The following is a 25,354-nucleotide window of genomic DNA, read 5'->3' as shown; positions in this document are numbered from 1 at the left end:
CTTTCAACCGCAAGACGACGACGGCGACGACGAGGACGCTGCCGATTTCCTATAAATTTTCCGTTTTTGCCTCGGTGCCAGTAAACATATTCTTTTTCAACCGCATGGAAAGGTAAATTAAAAATATAAATATAAACATTCAGGACTGGTTGGATACTCACATGGTATATGGTTGTCTATATATTCATGCAAGCATCGAGTTTCAGCAACGTTTACGGGTAAGGAAATAAAGCTTCACGGTTTTGGTTTTTTTCTCTTCCGTATCCATTGTTATTCGCATCATAGCGTAATTTCCAGGAAAAACAATAGTACACATTATCAACTGAACAAAACTCTACTTCGAATGAATGTAGTTGTTTGTTTGTTTGTTACACCTCAAGAAAAAATTCGATAAGCATTTATGATTGAAATATGTGGATTCCGTTAAAGTGGTTTACGAAGAATCTAAAAAGCAATCGCGTATCGGCAGTCATCGATTTAGTTAGTAAGGAGTGTATCGATAAGTAGTTAGCAACATTCAAACAGTTATTACTCTGAAATGACTTAATTTTTGGCAGTGTGTTTTGCGGTGAAATGTTTGTTTACATGTCAATAACAGCTGCGCAATCGATTGGTTTCTGTACGGTTTATCGTTTCAATGATGAGTCGAATTGATCCGGAAACGCGAAAGAAAATTCTGCACACTTGGTGCTCAGAAAGTGGTGTCACGTACAACGAAATTGGAAAACGGGTGAAAGTGCACCACACCAGTGTCAAAAATATTATCGAGAAGTTCGGTAAGACTCTTTTTATGAAAGATTTGCCCCGATCCGGTAGGAAAGCCAGCCCGGCCGGGACTTAAAAGTGGTTGAGTACATCAGGAAAAGCCCATCGGCGTCGACGCGGGATGTGGCCAAGCAGCTCAACACCAGCATCGGGATGATTCAACGGATCAAAGTTCGGAACTCCCAGAAAACGAACAAGAAACAGAAGGTGCCCAAAAAATCCCTGGTACTGCAAATTCAGGCCAAAACAAGAGCGCGAAAACTGTATAACCGGATTCTTTAGAATAAAGACGGATGCATCCTGATCGACGATGAAACCTACGCCAAGGAAGACTCTCGAGCGCTGCCCGGACCGCAATATTATACGAAATCGGTGTACCAGGACCTGGACGACGCTGACACCACGGTGGCGATGGAAAAGTTTGGGCAGAAGGTGTTTGTCTGGCAAGCAATTTGTACCTGTGGATTGCGGTCATCGATTTTCTTCACGAAGGGCACAATTAACGCCAAGGTGTACGAGGAAGAATGTTTGAAGAAGAGAATGCTGCCACTGTACAGAAAGCATAAGGCTCCTCCTGTCTTCTGGCCGGATTTGGCTTCAGCCCACTACTCCAACTCCGTCCTACAGTGGTTGTCAAAAAATAATGTACAATTCGTGGACATCAACCCACCGAATTACCCGGATTTTCGGCCGATTGAAAGGTATTGGGCAATTGTCAAGCGGCACTTTCGGAAGGTAGGTACAGTGTCCCAAAACATGCAGGAGTTCAAAAAAACTGAACAGCTGCCACCAGGAAAGTCACAAAAGTAACCGGGCAGAATTCAATGAAGAATATGAAGTCCAAAGTGCGAGCGTTTCACAGAAACTAGGATTTTCTTCGATATAATCAGTGAAATGCATAAAAATGCTATTTATCTACAATATATCGAAAACTGTTGTCAAAATATGTTTTTTTTTTCGCTTTTTTATTCAATATTCAATGTTGCTAACTACTTTTTGATACACTCCTTATACGGTTCATTTGGTCGAGGGTTCGATCTTTCAAAGTGTTTCCTAGCAACTATCAAAATCAAGTTTTTGTCAAATCAGCTAATTCAAACTTCTGCTCTATACGACATTGAATTTCAAATTTTGCACATGTTCGATAAACAACGGTTAGTCGGCGGAACGATTGAAAAACTACACTGAGCTAAATTTTTATTTTTACATTCAGCCCCGTACCTAGGATTTCATTTCGGGAGGGGCCCACAGATGAAAAATAATACATCTAACTGATGATTCTTAATCTGCTAGGTTTCTTTGCTTTAGTTAGGTCCGAAAGAGCGGTAGCGAGGTCGGACAGCACATGAACCAAAACGATGTGGCGTAGACGCATTAGATATTTTTGTCGTGAATACGACTTACTTTACTATGGGGTGCCTTTTCAAAATTAGCCATATGGAAGAATGGTCAGAACTTAATCGTGAATATCTCGCCTTGTATTAAAGGCAGCAACATAATTCTTTCACCATTTCATCACAAATATGATCAGGAACTTAGGATAATATTTTGAACAGTGTGAGATAACCACAAACAACTCAAATATTAAGTTTTCTCAAACTTTGAAAACAACGCGGAAAACTCATTACTTTTGCTTGGCTTTTTCGCGCAAGGACGATGATTTTGAGGTAGTCAGGCACATATCTTCAACTGACTGCATATAAAAGTGGAACCGTTGTCGAAATTTTATCATTTCTTCTTGTGCGTTGGATGCAAGCAGACGTCGTGGGGCCAGCAGCTTCGGAGAGTGCACCTTCTGCGTGGTTAAAAACCTCAAACGCTCAGGTCGCAACTCTCATTTAGACTTCAGTCGTCAGGTGGAGAAGTCGGCAATGAAAGCAGACCTTTTGCGTGGTATAAAGCCTCAAACGCTTAGGTCGTGCTTTCATTTGGACTTCAATCGTCGGGAGCAGCGGTCGTCAATAATGAGAGTTTTAGTTTTAGAATTGCAACTGATCTCTGAGTCTGTTCTGGGTTCTAAATTTAGTTCTTGAACTCAGGTCCAGTTCCTTATTCTAGAATTCTTCTATTCGGTTCTTTTCAGAACCATTATAATTATGCGAAACATTGCGAAAGAATTATGCGAAACATTGCTTTACTCTATACAACCCATTTGATGGTCGTGACGAAAAATCGTCTTCAAGTTTCAGAGCTTAGCTCCGGAATATGGGTTTAGAATTCAGAGCCTGTGTGCTGAACTGGATTCTGGAAAAAGATTCCGGAATTGATTTCAGTTTCGAAATTGTAGTTCTAGAACTAAAATCCAACTGAGTTCTGAGTCTGTTCTAAGTTCTGAATTTAGTTCTTGAACTCAGATCCAGTTCCTAATTACAGAATTCTTCAAATCGGTTCTTTTTAGAACCATAATAATCGAATTCGAACGTAGAAAGAAATTATGTCAGTTTTATTCGTATTCACGACATTCGGTTATGTCTCTGACATTACACACCCGTACTTTTTTCATTTTCATTTAACAAACGGAAAATACTACATACATTTGCCTTGCAGATACACCTATGCAATTGCCTTGATGCTTAGTAGCTAATAGTCAACAAGTTTTCTTGGGAACTCCGTTCTGAGGTTCATGAATCAATCTTTACAAGAGTACAAGAGTCAATCAAGAAGTACAATTGTAAGTCAACAAAACGGGCGTTAACGCTATCATCTTTCATTTGTCTTTATTTTAAATCAATTCTAATTACCCTTTCGGAGAAATGGCTTTCGGCGAAATGGCATTCGGCAGAGTGGCCCATTCGGCGAAATAACCCTTTCGGCGAAATGGCTTTCAGCGAAATGACCCTAATCCCTCCAGAATACAGAACTAAAATTCATGTCCAGAATTCAGATACAGAATGGAGGTCCTGACTAAAAGCTCAGAATTAAGGTCCAGAATTCATTCCCAGAACCAGAATACAAATTTATAATTCAGATACAGAATCAAATTCTATAATTCTAGTGCAGAATCTAAAATTCAGGTCCAAAATTAATTTGAATCAAGATTCAAGAATTCAAGTTCAGTTTAAAATTCAAGTCCAGAATCCAAGTCCAGAATCCAGGACTAAGTCGAGAATTCAATATCAGGGCTCAGGCTTATAATTCATTTTCAGGATTCAGGTTCAGCTCCTGAATTCAGATCTAGAATTCATTTCCAGTATCCAGGTCCTGAATCCAAATTCAGAATTCGTGTCCCGAATTCAGGTTCAGAATGTATTTCTAGATCCAGAACTCACGTGTAGAATCTAGAATTTAGGTCAAAAGTCTATTTCCAGAATCCAGTCAAGCATGGTATATGTTAACAACTTAGCAAACACAACTCATCACACGTAAAATAAGGTGAGGTCTCCAGTCTTCAGTTTTAGTCGGCAGTGGCTGATGGGATACAATTTTACATGGGGATTGTCCAGATGACGTGGGTACTGGGTGATTGTGACCGTATTCTTTTGTTCCTGTGGGAACTGTCCACTTGGCTGCAATATGATCTTATAATGGTTTTCAGAATGCTTTTGTGGCGTTTCCCGGGTAGAAGTGATTTGCAAACCAATAAAAAAATTTATTATTAAAACCGAACATCTCAATGGTAGAAATTAACATTATTTAGTTTGATAACAGTTCGGCTGAAAACTTCGTATCGTTTAATAGAAACACACATTTTTTTGCCAAAATTCGTTTTTATTATTCAACATAATTGCCATCAGAGGCGATACAGCGATTATAGCGATCTTCCAACTTTTCGATACCATTTTTGTAGTACGATTTGTCCCTTGCCTCAAAATAGGCCTCAGTTTAAGCGATTACCTCTTCATTGCTTCTAAATTTTTTACCAGCGAGCATTCTCTTGAGGTCTGAAAAAAAAGTCACTGGGGGCCAAATCTGGAGAATACGGTGGATGAGGGAGCAATTCGAAGCCCAATTCGTTCAATTTCAGCATGGTTATCATCGACTTGTGACAGGGTGCATTGTCTTGATGAAACGAAACTTTTTTCTTCTTCAAATGAGGCCGTTTTTTTAAATCGATCGATGAAAATTATACCATGCGAATCCCAAAATACAGACGCCATAACCTTACCGGCCGATTGTTGAGTCTTTCCACGCTTTGGGTTCGGTTCATCGCGTGCAGTCCACTCAGCTGACTGTCGATTGGACTCCGGAGTGAAGTGATGGAGCCATGTTTCGTCCATTGTTATATATCGACGAAAACAATCGGTTTTATTTCGACATAACAGCTCCAAACACTGCTCAGAATCATCAATTCGTTGTTGTTTTTGATCGATTGTGAGCTCGCGCGGCACCCATTTTGCACAAAGCTTTCTCATATCCAAATATTCGTGAATAATATGTCCAACACGTTCCTTTGATATCTTTAGGGTGTCAGCTAACTCGATCAACTTCACTTTACGGTCATTGAAAATCATTTTGTGGATTTTTTCACATTTTCATCGGTAACAGCCTCTTTTGGACGTCCACTGCGTTCATCGTCTTCGGTGCTCATATGACCAGTACGAAATTTTGCAAACCACTTACGAATTGCTGCTTCGCCCGGTGCAGAGTCTGGATAACAGACCGTACAGACTTCTTGGTGACGAGTTTTGACACTTTTTTCCAATCTTTTTCGAACTGTTGAATGGTTTCGGCTGCCGAAACATGTTTCCTGAGATGTGCCTTTGTTAATGCCCAAAATTCCTCAATTGGTCGATTTATGTCTTTAGGAACGAAAGTGACATTTTTGGTAGTATACCATTCAACCGTTGATTTCGAGTAGTGGCAAGAAGCAAGATCTGGCCAGAAGACAACAGGATCCTTGTGGCTTCGAATCATGGGTAGAAGTCGTTTTTGTAAACATTCCTTGATGTATATTTCGCTGTTCATTGAAGCAGTGGTGATGAAGGGTTTCGTAATCTTACCGCAGCTACAAATTGCTTACCAGACCATAGCTTTCTTACCAAATTTTTCGACTTCAATCGATGTCTCGGACTGGTGTAACACTTGCCCTTTTTGCACCGTATAATATTGTGGTCCCGGCAAGGATTTGTAATCGAGTTTCACGTAGGTTTCGTCGTCCATGATTATGCAGTTCAAATTTCCAGCAAGAATCGTATTGTACAGCTTTCGAACCCTCGGCCTGATCGATGCTTCTTGTTTCGGACTACGTTTTGGTTGTTTCTGCTTCTAATAGGTTCGAAGATTCAAACGTTCTTTAGCAAGAAGAACATTTGACTTCGAAGTGCCCACTTTTTTGCACATCCCGACCTGAAACCTCCTTCTTTTGCTCGAACGCCTTTAGTATACGTTTATCTAACTGAGGGTTAGCAGGACCCTTTTTTCGACCCGTTTTCGGTTTATCCTCAAAGGTGTTATCCTCACCGAACTTCCTGATTGCATTTCGCACGGCTTTTTCACTTACTCCTTCCATTTTTGCCATCGTTCTCAGTGACAGTCCATGTTCTGTGCAGCATTTGTAGTCAATTTTTCGACGTTGTTCTACTGAAAGTCCACGCATTTCGAAACAAACTAATAAAAACGAATAAGCAACTGCACAAGTGGTTAGAGAAGAGTGTAAACAACAGGGCGCAGCCATAAAAATTGACAGATTCTGAACCATTGCGAATTGGCAGCGGTTTTTGGTTGCGTCCATACTTTCTGGGACAGTCTTTAGCAGAAGTGAAGAAATATTTTCCATCGAAAAGAAAGTATGGCGAATTTTTTCCCGGTATCTGGAATGACGTGCGAGTGTTACGCGTGCGACTGCATAAGGCGATTCCACGTCCGTGGAAATCAGTTGACTACATGTCATGTTTCGTTACATAAGGTGCGAAAAAGACAACTTCAACCAAAGACGAAGAACCCGGTTCAGCAACGGCAGCTATTGAGTCCGGTACTCCTTTTTCAAAAATACCGTCATCATTGAACCAACTAGCAACTGCCAGTAATGCACAACAAGGTACAAACTGTGGAACTAGCAATGATCCCGAGACTGCGAACAACAATGAAAATGAAAAGAAAACGGAAACCACCCACATCAGTACGTTGGACAACAACAGTAACAAAACTGACGATGAACCAATGGTGGATAAGGCGATCCGCGAACAAAGTGCCCCTCACTCCTCGCCGGATGGAAATGGAAGCCATCTCCCCCAAGAAAAAGGGCGACAACGAGATGCAATAAGAAAAAAAATGCTTATTCCTCCACTTAATGCTTGTACGCGAATAGGCCTGAATGAAAAATTTTATTAAATAAAAAAATGTCATAAGTTAGGGTGAGATCTACTGTGTCTACTCGATCCATTGGTTGTAGGAGTAAGACGAAAGTAGGTGCATTTTTGAACCTACAATAATAGTAGTTTCACACAATTGGCGGGCTCTTTTTCCCGTGGTTTCACATCTTACACTGATAAAAATTTGTACGATCGATTCATATGTAAACTGCACTTCAGTTTAATATGCTTTTCCATTTCAATATATAACCATAGCCATTTGTTTTAAGATTTCATGTGCAAATGCACTAAGATGCAAGATTAGATTATTTTTCACTTAGCTTTGATGTGTTTTTCCTTTGGATGTGATGTGTTTTGCTATTGAATCGAACAACATGTGTTAAACACTTCATTTTCTAGTGGAAATGAGTACAGCACAAATGTATGTGCAAAACACTTTTTTTTAAATAACTATTTATTGGAATATAAGTTAAAATTAAATTAAAATTAAAAATATCTAAATTGGGTGTTCAGTCACAAGTGGTGACTTTTCAGCCCTATTATATATATGATTTGGTTGTTACCATCATTTGCTTCCGCAATTCTGAGATTTTTGTGTAGGGAAAATTCTAAACCTACTTGTATTGTGTAATTGAGAAAAGGAACTTATATACTAACTAACTAACTAATACAGAGAGCGAATCGATTCAATTGAAGATTGCAGCGATTTTTGCCGGAATTTTCTTATAATATTATGTGACATTACATCTAATGGTTCTATATTTGTGAGTCTGTGTAACTCATTTGTACTAAACCAGAGAGGACGCTTCAAAATCATTTTCAGAATTTTATTCTGAATCCTTTGAAGCGTTTTCTTCCTGGTGGAATAACAACTTGACCAAATTGGTACTGCATAAAGCATGGCTGATCTGAAAATTTGTTTATACAATTTGTATTTTAGACAGAGCTTAGAATTTCTGTTTATAAGAGGATATAAACATTTAATATATTTATTACACTTTGCCTGGATTCCTTCAATGTGATCCTTGAAAGTGAGTTTTTTGTCATACGTTAAACCTAAGTATTTAGCTTGATCAGACCATGTCAATTCCAAGCCATTCAATTTGAGAATGTGATTATTGTTTGGTTTAAGAAAAGAAGCTCTTGGCTTGTGAGGAAAGATAAATAATTGCGTTTTTGCTGCATTTGGTTTAATTTTTCAATTTTGACAGATAATCACTGAAAATATTCAAACTTCTTTGTAGGCGACTGCAGATCACTCTTAGATTTCTACCTGTGGCTAACAGACTTGTGTCGTCACAGAATAGCGATTTCTGACAACCAACGGGTAGATTTGGAAGATCAGAAGTGAAAATATTATACAAGATTGGAGCTACGCTCGAACCCTGCGGAACAATGTGCAAAACACTTGATTCGGTCAACTGTGTTTCAATTGAAATCTATATGAAAAACAATGTGACATTCATATAAAATTATTTAACTTTTGGTCCCTCATTACCACTTTATAAGAGTAACTTAAGAAAGTAGAACGTGGAATGTTACAGCCATCATGAGTGCAAGCTGTAATAAAAGTGAGTGCATGAAATTTTATTTGTGAGCTTTCAATATAGGTATGTTGAGGTATATAAACATACCATAATTACGTTCCAAATATTATCTTGATATTACATCATTTTCATTCAGCTAACACAGTTTTTACTCTTTGCAGTTCACCGTATTCGGAAATGATCTTAGAGTTGGACATGTACAGCCTGCAGGGGCGATATACAATTCCCTATAGAAAAACATTTGCCAGATATTATTTGTCTGATAAAATTTTGCCCAAAACAGATCTCCTATCAGAAAAACATCTGCCAGAATAAACCAATCCTCAGAAAATCATCTCTTAGGATGGACGTTTGATTCGTTTTCGAACGTTAACTGGTGTTTTGTAACATTGTACATTTTAGAAAATTTCGAAAACTAACATATTTCAATACAATGAATAAATGAGAATTGAAGGAAACGCTTAAAAATCATTCACTAATTTTATTTCATACGTAATAGTTTAAACAACATTAAACTATCTGAGGAAAATGACAAATACAGCGACGAATAAAAACAAAAGGATTTTCCCTAGTGAGTCCAACCTTCTGCAGTACATTCGATCATTTCAATATCAGTGTAGTTTTTTCTATGTCCGTTTCCTTCAAGTAGATTTCATTTGAGGTATCATTATTTATCGTTAGTAGAATGGCATAATTATTTTGAATGCCAAATCCGTGCTAAATATGGCAAGAATTACTACATCAAGACCGACTAATTGATCCACTGCTCTAACAGCTAATGATGCTGGAGAACTTGTAACTGCATAAAACGGATCTTCCACTTGAACCGTTGAATCCATTCTAATTTTTTCGTAATAATATACTCGTTTTGCAGTTTCATTTGTTTACATTTCTTAAGTCTTCAATATACAGTAACCAAGGTTATGGTAACTGTTATTCAAAATCAATAAAATATCAACTTGTGTTGCCAGTTTGAATATTTTCCCAAGCAATTTCGTTTTGACATTACGAGTTACTGAGGGGTAGTTAAATTTGCGATACAGTTTTAATAAACGAGTCAGGTCGTGTCGTCGATTCATATATAATCTAGAGGTAACGATATATCCTTTCATTTTGATGTGCATTTCAGATAAATATAACATGATTTCCACTAAATATCAACAGGTTTTACACTCATTTTATGAGTCAAGTGTATGTTTTCATGAATTTTATGTGTTCTACAAGTAGTGATAGTTCAAATACTTTGCACATGATGCTAGCGTGCAAATTATTTTCAGTGCAGTGCCGAAGCGAAGATATTGTATTCGAAAGAATGAAAACAAAATCGTCGATTCCGGTGGAATCACTGGGTTGTTCAATGCGTGATTTTTAAACTCTATTTTGTCCCTTTTCTAGGTAGCGGGCACTATCTACCATTTTTTTCTCGGAGGCGCAAACTCTCTTGATATGACTCCTTTGGATGGCACTGTAACACAAGCTGAAAGGCTAATTAGTTATTGTTTGTAGTGCGATATTTCACTACACCGAGACGCCACTGTGCGGATTTTCATCGTTTTTTTCCCAAATGGAATTTCACTGTCTAACTATCTAACACACACTCCAAAAAATTTTGAATTTTACAGGTGACTTAATCCTTCATACGATGTAATTCATAAAGACCTAATTTGTCAAATGCCGGAAAATTTTATTTGTATTGACTTAATGTTAGATGAGCTTGAATTTTACTGGTTTCGACTGCAACTTGCGTTCTGCTAGCAGGTTCGACTGTATAAATTTAAATGCACCTTTCACCAGCCAAACAGATGCATGCTTCTGTGGCTCAGTCGATTAACAGACGTACTTGCGATCTAATGATTCTGGGTTCAAGTCGCGGTGGTTTTGCTATCCAGTATTCTTTTTTTTATTATTTCAATGAATATCATGTCATGGAGTCTTAGACACAATATTAAATGTTCTTTGACGTAAATTTGCGTGAACTGCGACGCTCCATTTATGTGCATCTAATAAGATGTAAAATCACAGGGATTTTTTTAAGTGTGCACGATAACGTGCTCACCTATTGAGAGCCTCGCTGGAAATCGGTTTCTCTGAACTCCAACGTGACTCTGTTTTGCTCGGGCATCCATCGTTTGACATGTCGTTTAAATGCTAATTCGCACCGCATGCTACGATTTTGTTTTCATTAGTAAACGGTCGTAATGCTGTTAGCAAAAATAATCAGAATTACTGATAGTAATCTAATTTTCATCTGTACGACTAAAAATGGTCTTTCGTATTATGTCTGATTATGTGCGAAAGTTGAACCAAAATTGGAAACCGAAGCGGAACTATCGGTTGGTCTCCGAGTTAGTCCAATTTCCCGGAACGCTGAAGAGGAGATCGCGAGGCAGTCCGGTATTTTGTAATTACGCTTCCTGAATTCACCTACGCATAACCTTTTCCCCGACCCACCCACCGATGTTTGTAAGTTAGGACGAAGTAAGTGGTACAACATGCTGGAATGCATCGCAAACCAAGTTCAATTTACATACACAGATAGCGAACATTATCGGAGTACTCTCGCTCCCTATTTGAAATGTTTCATTCGTGTCGCTAGGAGCCAACAAGTGTAAGCAGGATTTATTTTCTGTATTTCCTGATTATTAAAAGCACATACCCCGGAGTTCAATGCGTTTCGAAGATTTTAGTAATAATATATGTGTACGTCAGTCTAAAAACCCATTATAGGTGAAAAATTGAACAGTAACTCTCTAATTATATCAAACATTTATGTTTATCACTTGGCTCGTGGTCTCACTACATGTCACCGATGGGAGAGAGAGAGAGAGAAAGAGCGTACGAAACCAGTAGAGAACAGCAAACAATTTTCCACCCTCACTGACGATACACACATAACCGATTCCTCACACACTCAAATCGTCCGCTTGTTCGATTGCCTTTGCTTTCTCAATGTACCGTTGCATCTCATGACTACATACCACGTTTTGTGCTTTGCTCCTTCGTCCTTAAGTACCCGTCGGCTATAACCGCGCATACATGTGCATGTACACATCGATAGCCACTATCATTTATTATTATTTTAAGGGAAGTGAACTTCATAATGAAAGTTGTTTAAAAAAGTTGTTTAAAAAATTCCGCAGGAAAAAGTTGTTTAAAAAGCCTTTCCGTCGGGTAAGGATATTTCCTGTGTCGAACACGGCGAAGTAAAACGACCGACGATGCGAAAAACAGTTCGATATCTTAGTAGGCCGGAAAGCGAAAGACACGCAACGGCATTCGGAACGGGACTCCGTTCAATGTCTCGAGGAAGTGTGCCAGTCAAACCGAACCAAGGAAGTTCCAATTCCGATCCCAAAGGGAGTACTCCTTCTTACCCACTTGACCTTTACGCTGTGCCATCCGGTTCCGAGTTTGTCCTACTTTCGTGTGTCGACAGACTGTATCATCAGCCAGCCAGTTCATTGCTATGGTACCCACAGGACTGCAACTGTTGGCCGACTCGATTGGAGTGATGATTCGCCCGTCTGTCTGAGTTTGGTTAGAGTCTGCTGCCTTACTTGCTCGTATGACCGTAGGTGTATGGCAGGATTGGCAGGAACTGGGATGATGACCATTCGAATGGGCGGTCGAGCAGCAAGTTTGGCTTTCGGATTGGGATGTGTTTACCGTATGTTCTGCGAGCAGGGGGGTTGCACTATTTTCTCTTGGCCAAAAATTCTTCGGTCGTTCGGTAAACGAAAGGGAAAGCTACTCTGGTAAGTTGTTATTTGTGGGAAACATGTGGAAAGAATTTCTCAACACGTGTACCAGGTGTTGTACTCAATGGAATGCAACATATATCCATCAATTATTTGTCGCTTCAAGGGAGCCCTGAGCGTAGCCCTGTAGAGTTTTGTAAAAAAAAAGTTTGTAGTTTGTTCTCAAGCCGAGTTCGAGCCAAATTTTTATTAGAAAAATTTTTCGTGTGTCTTAAAAATTAAGCGAAAGTAAAGGGTGATTTTTTAAGAGCTTGAGAACTTTTTTAAACAATAAAACGCATAAAATTTGCAAAATCTCATCGGTTTTTTATTTTAAACGTTAGATTGGTACATGACATTTATTTTTGAAGATAATTTCATTTAAATGTTGACCGCGGCTGCGTCTTAGGTGGTCCATTCGGAAAGTCCAATTTTGGGCAACTTTTTCGAGCATTTCGGCCGGAATAGCCCGAATTTCTTCGGAAATGTTGTCTTCCAAAGCTGGAATAGTTACTGGCTTATTTCTGTAGACTTTAGACTTGACGTAGCCCCACAAAAAATAGTCTAAAGGCGTCAAATCGCATGATCTTGGTGGCCAACTTACCGGTCCATTTCTTGAGATGAATTGTTCTCCGAAGTTTTCCCTCAAAATGGCCATAGAATCGCGAGCTGTGTGGCATGTAGCGCCATCTTGTTGAAACCACATGTCAACCAAGTTCAGTTCTTCCATTTTTGGCAACAAAAAGTTTGTTAGCATCGAACGATAGCGATCGCCATTCACTGTAACGTTGCGCCCAACAGCATCTTTGAAAAAATACGGTCCAATGATTCCACCAGCGTACAAACCACACCAAACAGTGCATTTTTCGGGATGCATGGGCAGTTCTTGAACGGCTTCTGGTTGCTCTTCACTCCAAATGCGGCAATTTTGCTTATTTACGTAGCCATTCAACCAGAAATGAGCCTCATCGCTGAACAAAATTTGTCGATAAAAAAGCGGATTTTCCGAATGGACCACCTAAGACGCAGCCGCGGTCAACATTTAAATGAAATTATCTTCAAAAAGTAAATGTCATGTACCAATCTAACGTTTAAAATAAAGAACCGATGAGATTTTGCAAATTTTATGCGTTTTATTGTTTAAAAAAGTTCTCAAGCTCTTAAAAAATCACCCTTTATTATTCCTTGTCTCTGCGAGAGCCAAATTGTGAATCTGAATGTGAGTCCTGAGTCTTGACCTATTTGTCGAAACGAAAAATAAACATATTATTCAAAATAAGGAGTGTATCGAAAATAAGCTATCCACATACATTTGTGTTGTACGCATGTATTTGTGATGATTCTTCATGCTCAGATCGCAGCATGCTGTGCGTTTGACTGTCAGCTTTCGATTCTTTACTTGTTTGTGCAGTTGAAATTCTGCGTTTTCAAAATGTCCCGTATTGAAAAAGAAGTGGTAATTAAAGTTCTGGACACATGGCTAAGTAAGAAGGGTACTACTATGCGAAAATTGACGAAGCGATTTGGAATTCATCATGCCAGTGTTAAAACCATCATTAATAAGTTTGGGGAACATTATTCTTAGGATGAGCTACCAGGAAGAGACAGAAAACCCGGTTATATAAGAAGCATAGTACACCTCCACTGTTTTGGCTGGATTTGGCGTCGGCTCACTATGCCAAAACCTCTCTCAATTGGCTTGCGGAAAAGGGTATACATTCCGTTGAAAAAAATATCAATCCACCAAATTGGCCTCAGCTTGGACCCATCGAACGTTACTGGGCAATCGTGAAGAGGGCCTTCAAGAAGACTGGTTAGGCAGCTGGGAACATGCAGGAGTTCAAAAAAATTGGGCTCAAGCGTCCAAAAAATGCGATGCAACACTTGTCCGGAACTTGATGAAGAGCGTTCGATCAAAAGTTCGAAGACTCGTGAAGGAATAACTTAAATTTCATCCGGTTTTCTTTATGCTCAAGTTTAACCTCGTACAATAAAGGATCAATTTTTAGTTTGAATAAAATATCGTTTTTTATCATAATTTGAAAGAAAAATTTGTGGATAGCTTATTTTCGATACACTCCTTAACAGGAAATTATCATTAATATCATTATTTTTTTATTACGGTAACCGCTGCACCTTCAAGGAAGTTGTTCAATAATTTTAGAAAGTACTTTTTGCCGAGCTAAGCGGATTTCTAAGCAAATTTCGTTTGATTGTATGTAGCCTTGGAGTCTTATTGTAACATGACGGAATGCTGAACGCGGGAATGAAGTAACGTATTCAAACACACAAGAATTCTCCTTTATTTCGATATGTCTTAACTTATATAGCTTCTCTCTCTTAGATTTATTCTGGTAGGGGAAGTTAGACTTTGCGTTTCAATTTCGGTTGGTTCCAAATTAATCACCAATGAGGTTTCAGTATCGCATAGTGTGTATAGTAGTCAAAGCGTGCGCGTGAGTGTGTGGTAAGGAAAGAGAGGGCGAGAGCGCGTCTAATGAGCGGGCTGCTCGTGAGTTATCGGAGTTCTAAAGATTGCTTTCGCTGTTCTTGTTAATGGTTCCATATAATGAGTCATGCGTCGTGATTTGAATGTAGGTCTCGTGTTTGTAAGCATACGTTGTTGGTATCAAATATCTGCTTCGTATGTGTTATGAAGCTTTGGTCGTTTCATGACCTCGTTTCGAAGGCGATGTCATAATATCGTTGAATTTAGTTGCTGATTTTGAGTTTACCTTTATGTTTATAGGAAATGTATGTCGTTTGAAAATATCTGGTTCTTTTCAAAGTCTTTTGAGATGTTTACGGTTCTTTCTTGAGTCTTTGAAAAGTGTCTTTGGGAATGAATTCTTGAAGCGTTTCTTGGGAAAGTATGTATAGATGAAAGTTTAAGATGTTCATATCACAGAAGTTTCAAAAACCATCCGAGAAATCTTGCATGCCGAATATAATTCTTCCCTGTTAGATAAAAAAATCCACATCTCGCGTAACTTAATGCCTTAAAGTTAGAAGAGTTCCTGACACTGCAAGAAGTAGGTGAATGCAGTACCGTAAACTATTACAATGATTTTTTAGGCACTTCCAGCTGTACCTATTACAAGTCTCGCTAGACATAAAAAGGTAGGTGTGTAATGTCAGAGATAACATCGAACGCGCTATTTAAAATAATAAACACTTGAACTAAAGTTGCTTTACAAATCAGAGGAAAATATTCAGTACAAAATATTATTCCTTCTATCTCGAACCTAGAGTTGTGGCATTTACCATCAATATAAAGTGAATGAAGTGAATAAAGTGAATAAAGTGAATAAAGTGAATGAAGCGAATGAAGCGAATGAAGCGAATGAAGCGAATGAAGCGAATGAAGCGAATGAAGCGAATGAAGCGAATGAAGCGAATGAAGCGAATGAAGCGAATGAAGCGAATGAAGCGAATGAAGCGAATGAAGCGAATGAAGCGAATGAAGCGAATGAAGCGAATGAAGCGAATGAAGCGAATGAAGCGAATGAAGTGAATGAAGCGAATGAAGCGAATGAAGCGAATGAAGCGAATGAAGCGAATGAAGCGAATGAAGCGAATGAAGCGAATGAAGCGAATGAAGCGAATGAAGCGAATGAAGCGAATGAAGCGAATGAAGCGAATGAAGCGAATGAAGCGAATGAAGTGAATGAAGTGAATGAAGTGAATGAAGTGAATGAAGTGAATGAAGTGAATGAAGTGAATGAAGTGAATGAAGTGAATGAAGTGAATGAAGTGAATGAAGTGAATGAAGTGAATGAAGTGAATGAAGTGAATGAAGTGAATGAAGTGAATGAAGTGAATGAAGTGAATGAAGTGAATGAAGTGAATGAAGTGAATGAAGTGAATGAAGTGAATGAAGTGAATGAAGTGAATGAAGTGAATGAAGTGAATGAAGTGAATGAAGTGAATGAAGTGAATGAAGTGAATGAAGTGAATGAAGTGAATGAAGTGAATGAAGTGAATGAAGTGAATGAAGTGAATGAAGTGAATGAAGTGAATGAAGTGAATGAAGTGAATGAAGTGAATGAAGTGAATGAAGTGAATGAAGTGAATGAAGTGAATGAAGTGAATGAAGTGAATGAAGTGACCATGAGAAAAAGATCTTATAAAGTAGTGCATACATTTTGACTTTTTTTTAGGGTTACACTGTACAGCCAAAACAAAATACACTGAGCTAACTTCGGAAATTCCCGTAAAAACCGTCAAAATCTAGCGTGATCTCAGAAAAAAAAACAGTTTAAAGAATTGACTCTGGGTAATTTTGATATTTTCGTAATCAAGACATTTTTTTTGAGTCGATTGTCTTAGAATTGTAAGAAGCGTCGAGATCTTGTGTAATCTGAAACATTTTTTTCGTTTTGATTTTAAACAAATATTCAGGATAATACCAGATCTCGACATTTCATGCATTTCCAAGACAAAACAAGAAAACCTGATAACTTTGAAAACTCGCGTAAAAAAACGCGTTACTTCAGAAATTTGCGTAAAAAACCCACATGAAAATCCGTGAAAACAAAGATCTCAGTGTATATTTTGAATATTGATTACAGAGACAAAAGGTTTTGTTCTATTTCCACCTAGATTTAATATCGATTAGGCCAAACTAAACGCATTTAATTTTTGGACGTAACTGGAGCGCAGGATTTTGTTTGTCACGAGCACTCTGCATGCGAAGCGTTTGAACATTTGTTTGTGTTCACCAGACTAGCGAAATAAAAGTAAATAGTGTAATATTTTGGAAGCCCAGCAGCATGAAACATGGTTTGTGGTTGGGTTTTTACTATTGCTATTATTGTCATTATAATTGTTTTTAATCACGGAATCTATTACGGAATTACTTTGCGTTCTAGTTGACGATATTACCATTCACCTTACTGAACATCGTCATGCTTTGAATGAATAACATGTCATTTCCATGTGAGAGTTTAAAGTACATCATTTTAGTGGTATTGAACGGGATGAGATTTGGCTCATACTCTCTTTGAGTGATCACAATTATCGTTGATTTTGCGATGTTGAAGTCGAAAATCGGACATGATTCTGATTTTCAGAGGTGCATTATTCGATATGTTCTCAGCAAAACTCCTTAATTTCATTTGGATGTGTTTTCCGGCTCCGGAAATACACGATAATAACTATATGAATTTCGGTTGTCACTAAACATGGGTTATGTAGTTCAAAAATGAATTGTTTCAGAACATACTGCTCTGCACTTTCCACACACGGGTCTATTGGAACAATGAGTGGCTGTATGGTCCAGCTGTTCACAATTGACTCAAATGACTTGTGCGCATTGTTGGGAAAATCATGATCAGAAAAAGTTCATTTCAGAGATTTTCTAGAAAACACTCAGTGGCTGAAACCATCACACAAACCTCTGACACACCTACAGAAATATCGCTAAAGAGATAATCGAAAAGAAGAAGAGTATCCGATGATATTTCGATGCTGAATAAATTCGCAACTGAATCGGAACTGAGAAATAATGACTGCGATACTTTCGATGCACGTATTTTTTTCCACATTCAAAATAGTGATTATAGTGACAAAAGGCTGCTTTAATTCCAGCTGGTTGATTATACTGCACTAAAGACTAAACACAATAAAGTGCCATTTAGCATGAATTTGATTTATAGAAGTAACAGGAGTGCAGCATTGTGTATATCTCAAACACATAGCAGGCGCTGCTTTTGAGTGGCTCGTTGCGATAGGCTGCACTCCTGTTGCTTCTGCGTATGATATTCAAGCTAAGTTGGATAGTATTTTTCAATCAGCTGTATAACATGCTTTGTGGCTGTTTTTAAATAATGTTTTTATTATCATTATAACTGTTATTAATCGCAACACTTGATGTTTCTACTCTACCACCACGGCATTGCCGGATAAATTTCAAATATTTCACCACTATTGATCCACTTATCAACCACCCTACGCGCACTGAACATTTTCAGAAAGGTGCAGTTTTTGTTCATCGGTGAATTTTTTCATCATGTATTCTGCAAAGGGTGGGGATATAACGGCTATGAAAATTTATTTCCCAAAAATCTTCTGTTCAAGAATCATATCCGATATATTCGATGTGCGAACATTTTTCTTAAATATCATCGAGAAAAATAATTGCTAGTGAACTTTTCACAACTGATTTTTCTATGAGAAATCAGTTTCAGTGAGAATCGCGTTTTTTTTGTCTGCAAATCGCGAAAAGTTTCAATCGCGAATCTCGATTTTTTTAAATTTTTGCCAACACTGGCTCTGCGACACAAAAATCATCTACACTGATAAAAAACGACACCTTGAACCGAAGTATTTTACACTTAATTTCGCCGCATTTGTCTCGACACTTTAATTGTAAGTGTATGTCTTTTCAAATCTTATTGAAATGAAATCATATCAAATTCTACTGGTAAAACACTTAAATTGCACCCACTAAACAGCAGATAAACTCCATGTGTTTAGCATTTAGGCTGTGAACCATTTTGCGGTTAATTTTAACTTTTTGGTTGAAATCTGACTCTTCAGTGGTTATTTTGTGTCGAGCAGTTAAATTTAACTAAAACTGCGGGCCATTTCAAAATTTGACGGACGGAAAGTTATTTGGGTTTATTTTCCACTGGAAATAATTTGAACTAAAGAATTAAGATTAGAATTTTCATTGTAAGATTTTTTTCAGTGTCGGGAAATAACCATCGATCTGTCAAAAATAACCATGCTCTAGAACAGGGTTATTTTTGACAACATCAAATTAACCGCTCGAGTGTCATATTTTAACCAAAAGCTAAAATTAGTTGCGAAATGGTTCACAGCCTTAGTATACAGTCCAATTATCACATATCATATATGAATATATAAACTTATGAAAAGGCTTAGACTTTAATAGATCTAATTCTCATGCAGAATACATTTTCATATGAGGTACACAGGAATTTGAAATAGAAAGATATTGGGTTCTTTTTTTTTTGTTTCAATTATAGAGGTTTCAACCTTAAAGTCATTCGCCTCTTCGGGTTAGAAAAGTTTCCTGACCCTATATGCGGGGTTGGGAATCGAACCCAGGTGGGCTGCGTGAAAGGCATCGACTATACCCGTCCCCATATTGGGTTCTTAATGATTTGATGAAAATAGTTTATTGAAGTATATTTTATAACGTATTAAAAGCTGAGGCCAGTAGGTCGCGTGTAACCACGTGGCTCGCGCCGCGTATTACATTTCACTCCATGCTCTCTCGCATATGTACAAAATGACTCTCGATGGGCCGGGGGGCCAAGATAGTTTTGATATTTTCGGTTACAAGTTTGGCTACATCACATAAAATCCAATAAAGCTACCGCTTGTTTGGCAGCCTTGCTGTGCCGATTTTATGTCTCTCTCATGTTTCGTTACGTTACCAGGTAACAAAAGCAGAAGAAAATGACGCGTCTATAGAAATCGACTTACCTTCACATAAATTACATTCACTTGATTTTTATCGCGACAACCCCCATGTTTTTATACAGTAATCGCGTATAAATCAAATTATCTAGACATTGTCAGGATAGATTTTTATCCATGTTTTTGAAGACGAGATATTCAATGAACAAGTTGAAAGACGGCGTTTTCAGCTATGCAATTCTTCCTTCAGAAAAAAAGACTCTTCCGACCGCTAATGTCAATGAATCATTCTGAAATTTTCACAGAATAATCTAAACTAATTTTCTAAGAGATTGTCAGTTGGATTTTTTATATTCGTTACCGTTTCTGAGAAAATCAGATGAAAATATCCCTCTTAAACGCTCTAAAACACACTGGCCTCAGTGTCAGTGTTTGACGGTTTTGTTTGGCATCCATAGTTTCGTTAGCTGAAAATACAAACATGTTATGAATCATGCAAATAAAAATAGAACAACTTCTGGTAAATTTTTGAAAGGTACAAATGACGCTTTCTTTTTGTTTATTTTCTCCTTCAAGCTCAAGTATCAACTGTTTATGTTTTTATGCTTAGTTTCATGCATGGTAAAAGAGGTCAACAAAAAGAATCTGGGACTTTCTGGTACACTGTTTCGAAAAGGCACCGATAATTTAATGAATATGTGAATGTTTTACGTGACGAAAACGGATGTTATGCGAACAGCCTCCGGAACTAATAGGATCCTCACATACAATTTACGTGAATTGATCAATCGTCAAACAATCGGCGTGAATTTCCAGTGTGAAAAACTCCGTCCTAAAAATAACGAGCAGAGAATTCTTTAAGTGTAAATAGTTGGTAAATTGTGATTTTCTTTTAACTAAATTTATCAATTTTTTGTCAGTAGATAGCCTCACGATCTCGCTTATCGGCTGCAATTGAATGTTAGTAACGGGTGGCAACTAAAATTTTGGAATTTTTTCCAGGCCTGTATGCTCAACAACAAACGAGCTCAGAAAGAACTAAGAGTGTGTATGCGTTAGCTCTCTTTCTCCTCTTTCTGCTAGTATTTTCTGTTCTGTTCATGCTTGCTCAGTTTTGCTCAAAATGCCGTCGAAACAAGAAGTATTTCGCGAGCGCATTGTACAGTTCTACGAACTGCACAGAAATCTCGGCAAATAGTATACGGTACAACATTTTAAAAGCAAAAATGTTGCGGCTTCAATAGTTTACAATATCCTAAGATGCCCAACAACTGCTCGTAAGGAAGGTAGTGGAAGACCAGCCAAAATTATGGACACAAAAGGACTTCGTTCTCTTTCTCGTGCCTTCAACAACAAGGATTCACTGAGTCAAAGGGATGCCACAAAAAAGTTCAACTGTACTCACCAGTACATCTGCAAAACATTGAAAAGACTCGGAATATAGTACCGAAAGAAGACACGAGCCCCGATATATACTGACGCACAGATTTCAACGCTGAATTCCCAATGCCGCTGGTTGATTAAAAATTTTACCGGAAAAAGTTTTGTTTTGGACGACGAAAGTTACTTCCCTCTTTCGAACACGCAGATTCCCCCAAACGATCGATACTATTCAACGGATAGTTCTACTGTACATTCGACCATAAAATATTAGTTTAAACATAAGTTTGAACAGAAAGTGATGCTGTACACTGTCATTTCCGAGAAAGGCATTTCTAAGCCATGGTTCAAGCCCTCTGGTTTGGCAATCAATCAATATGTGTACCAGAACGAATGTTTGTAGAAAGTTTTGATCCCGTTTTTTTTCAAAAACATCATGCTGATGAACAATACGTGTTTTGGCCGGATAAAGCGTCATCGCATTGCGCCCAAAATCACAATCGTTCCTGAATACCCATTCGATCCCATTTGTACCAAAAAACACAACCCGATAAATCTACCTCAGTGTCGCCTAATCGAAGATTTCTTCGGGGTTTTGAGCTCCTTGGTGTACAAAAATAACTGGAGCGCCACGAATTGCTAACAGTTGATTGGTAGAATCAAGAGATGCTTTCGTAAAGTTGATATGAAGTCCGTACAACGCTCCTGTTCCGATAACGTATCTTTAATTTCAATAAATCAGATCTTCTCCAAGTTTGTTTGTCTTTTTTTGACAGCTTGAGAAAGAAATTCCAAAATTTTAGTTGCCACCCGTTAGGATTCGGAATCTGGTGCAGAGTAATGCGTTTTACAGTTTGAAGGCATTGGTACTCAATCATAAACGCATTGCAGAGTTTTCATGTGTCAAGTTTTAGTTTTCTGAAATAAATGATAAGATTTTATTTTATTTAGACGAAAACGTGAGAAAATTTTCCATACTCCTACGAGTGGTTGGAGTCTGGAGACAAGCTGTTTTTTTTTTCATAAATACGTTTATTTCTTAAGGCAGTTTACATAAGTTTTTCTTCGCCGTAGCATCACTTTTACATAATATTCTTAACCTTATTTAATTCTAACATAGTCACAACGTTTTGAATTTATTAAAACATATTCTCTTATTACTTAAATATCATCTTAGGTAACTCGTCATTAATTATGAAATCTACTCGGAAATATTATTTGAACCAAACGATTAACTTCTATAAATTATAAAATAAGCTGTTATTTTCAGACATTTTGTTGATAATTTCATAAACTGTTTCGAGTTTGTTTGTATCATTACATTATTTTTATTCTAATTTAGCTATTGGTTGAACTCATGGACGCAGCTGGGATCAGAACTAAGTCTTGAAAGGGGCCTTTATTAAATTGAAACTCCAATTTTCTTTATGAAATGATAAATAAGTTTCATGTATGAAAGGTCACGACAAGCAAGAATGTCTCGTACTGGGATATTGGATAGTCTACCTTGGGTACGCAAAGAATTTATTAGTTGAGATCTGACATCACGATACTCCACGCATGTCCAAATGACATGATCAATATCGCGATAGCCTTTGTCACAAGCACAATGATTAGTTTCGGAAAGTCCAATTCGAAGGAGATGTGCATCTAAGGTGTAGTGATTGGACATGAGTCTGGACATCAAACGAATGAAGTCCCTACTCACATCCAGCCCCTTGAACCATGCCTTTGTCGATATTTTCGGAATAATTGAGTGCATCCACCGACCCAGATCATCTTTATCCCAAGAAGCTTGCCAGCTGGCAAGTGTTCTTTGGCGAGACGAGCTATAGAATTCGTTGAAAGCAATTGGTCTCTCATAAATTTCACCCTCAATAGCACCACGTTTGGCTAAAATATCGGCTTTTTCATTGCCAGGAATGGAGCAATGAGCCGGGACCCAGACTATAGTGATTAGATAATTATTGTTCAATATGTCGTTCAGGCACTGTTTTATTTTGTCCAGGAAAAACGGTTCAGTCTTGCCAGTCATGTTTGAGCGAATGGCTTCAATTGCACTCAGACTATCTGTGAAGAGGAAATAATGGTTTGGAATTAATGTGACGATTACACTCAAACTGTAATGAACTGCTGCTAGCTCTGCTATATAAACAGATGCAGGTTCTTGAAGCCTAAATGAGGCCGAAACATTATTGTTGAACATACCAAACCCTGTCGCTTCTTCAATTCGCGATCCGTCCGTGTAAAACGTTTTCTCAGAGTCAATATGCCTGAACTTACTTGAAAATATTTTTGGGATTTCCGTCGAACGTAGATGATCCGGGATTCCACGCTGCATGGATGTATCGAAAAATAAAGTTGAGTCAGGGGCACTTAGGATGCTGACACGGATAGGAATATATCTTGAAGGGTTGATTTCCTGTGACATATGGTTAAAATATACTGTCATGAATTTTGTTTGAGATCGAAGCTCGACTAGTCGTTCGAAATTATTAATTACCATGGGATTCAGCACCTCACATCTTATTAGCAGGCGTGATGAAAGCTCCCAAAATCGATCTTTTAATGGAAGAACTCCCGCCAGAACTTCAAGACTCATTGTATGTGTCGAATGCATGCAGCCTAAAGCAATTAGCAAACAACGATATTGAATTCGCTCAAGTTTGATAATATGAGAGTTTGAAGCGGAACGAAAGCAAACGCATCCATATTCCATCACTGAAAGTATCGTTGTCTGATACAGTTTTATTAGATCTTTCGGATGAGCACCCCACCAAGATCCTGTTATTGTTCATAGAAAATTTACTCTTTGTTGACATTTTGTTATCAGATACCTAATGTGTCCTCCCCACGTGCATTTGGAATCAAACGACTCTCCAAGGTATTTGAAAGTCAAAACCTGTTGGATAATTCTTAAGCTGAAGCTGCGCGGGATCATGCTTTCTTGAAAAGACGACCAGCTCTGTTTTCTCCGCAGAGAATTCGATACCAAGATGAACAGCCCAATCGGACAAGTTATCTAAGGTATCTTGCAATGGCTTATGCAGATCAATAGCTTTGGGTCCAGTAACTGAGACCACGCCATCATCTGCCAATTGTCTTAGTGTGCAGGGGGTTACTAGACAGCTGTCAATGTCATTCACGTAAAAATTATAGAGGAGCGGACTGAGGCATGAGCCTTGCGGGAGACCCATGTAACTAATTCTGAGTGTTGCTAAATCGCCATGTGAAAAATGCATGCGTTTCTCTGACAAAAGGTTGTGCAAATAATTATTTATAACCGCTGGGAGTCCATGTTGGTGGAGCTTGTCTGAAAAACATCAATGGAAACTGAATCAAATGCTCCTTTAATGTCTAAAAATACAGATGCCATTTGTTGCTTTTGAGCGAAGGCAATTTGGATGTCAGACGAAAGTAATGCAAGGCAATCATTCGTCCCTTTATTTCTACGGAAGCCAAACTGAGTATCTGACAACAAACCGTTCGTCTCGACCCAAGTGTCGAGACGTCGTAGAATAATTTTTTCGAACAATTTTCTGATGCAGGACAACATCGCAATGGGTCTATATGAGTTGTGATTGGAAGCTGGTTTCCCCGGCTTTTGAATGGCGATAACTTTCACTTGCCTCCATTCAGGTGGAACAATATTTTGCTCAAGAAACTTGTTGAACAATTCCAACAAACGTCTTTTTGCGAGGTCGGGCAGATTCTTCACCAAGTTGAATTTAATTCTGTCCAACCCAGGAGCGTTATTGTTACAAGACAAGAGTGCTATTGAAAATTCCATCATTGAAAATGGGTTATTAATAAAACCCACGTTATTGCCCACGTTACGATTCCTCATTCGTCTGGCCGTGTTCCAAAGAGTGCTCATTGAGGTTTCTCTTGACAAACCTTCGACAAAATGTCTCCAATAGCTACATTTTTTGGCTCGAAGTATGCTCTTGTACTTGGTTTCTAAAACCATAAGTTTTTCAAAATTCTGAGGAGTTCCTCCTCCCCGTTTTAGAAACGTCTTGCAAGCATTTTGTTTTGCGAGTTTAGCCTCTGAGCACTCTTTGTCCCACCAGGGGTTTGGAGGCCTTCTGTTAGTCGTTGGCCCAGGAAAGCGTTTAGTTTGGGATTGTTCTGCTGCCTCCAAAATCGAACAAATGAGGAAGTCATATTCTTCAAGTGGAGGGAGCTCTTCCATTGAATTCAAAATACTAGTGATACTACTTTGGTATTTAATCCAGTCGATATTTTTTGTCAAATCATATGGAATACTAGCTGAAGTAGCAAT

The 25,354-nt window shown here is 38.2% G+C and overlaps 1 protein-coding gene across 3 annotated transcripts in view; it reads left to right on the top strand.

The window, feature by feature from the left end:
• The window catches only part of LOC131431918 (uncharacterized), a 150,365-nt gene that overhangs the window by 108,529 nt on the left and 16,482 nt on the right, over window positions 1–25,354 (top strand). The window lies entirely within an intron of this gene.

This window comes from Malaya genurostris, chromosome 2, assembly GCF_030247185.1.
Source record: "Malaya genurostris strain Urasoe2022 chromosome 2, Malgen_1.1, whole genome shotgun sequence".
NCBI classification, from domain to species: domain Eukaryota; kingdom Metazoa; phylum Arthropoda; class Insecta; order Diptera; family Culicidae; genus Malaya; species Malaya genurostris.
The sequence above is the reverse complement of the archived record's forward strand: the minus strand, read 5'-3'. Positions and strand labels throughout refer to the sequence as shown.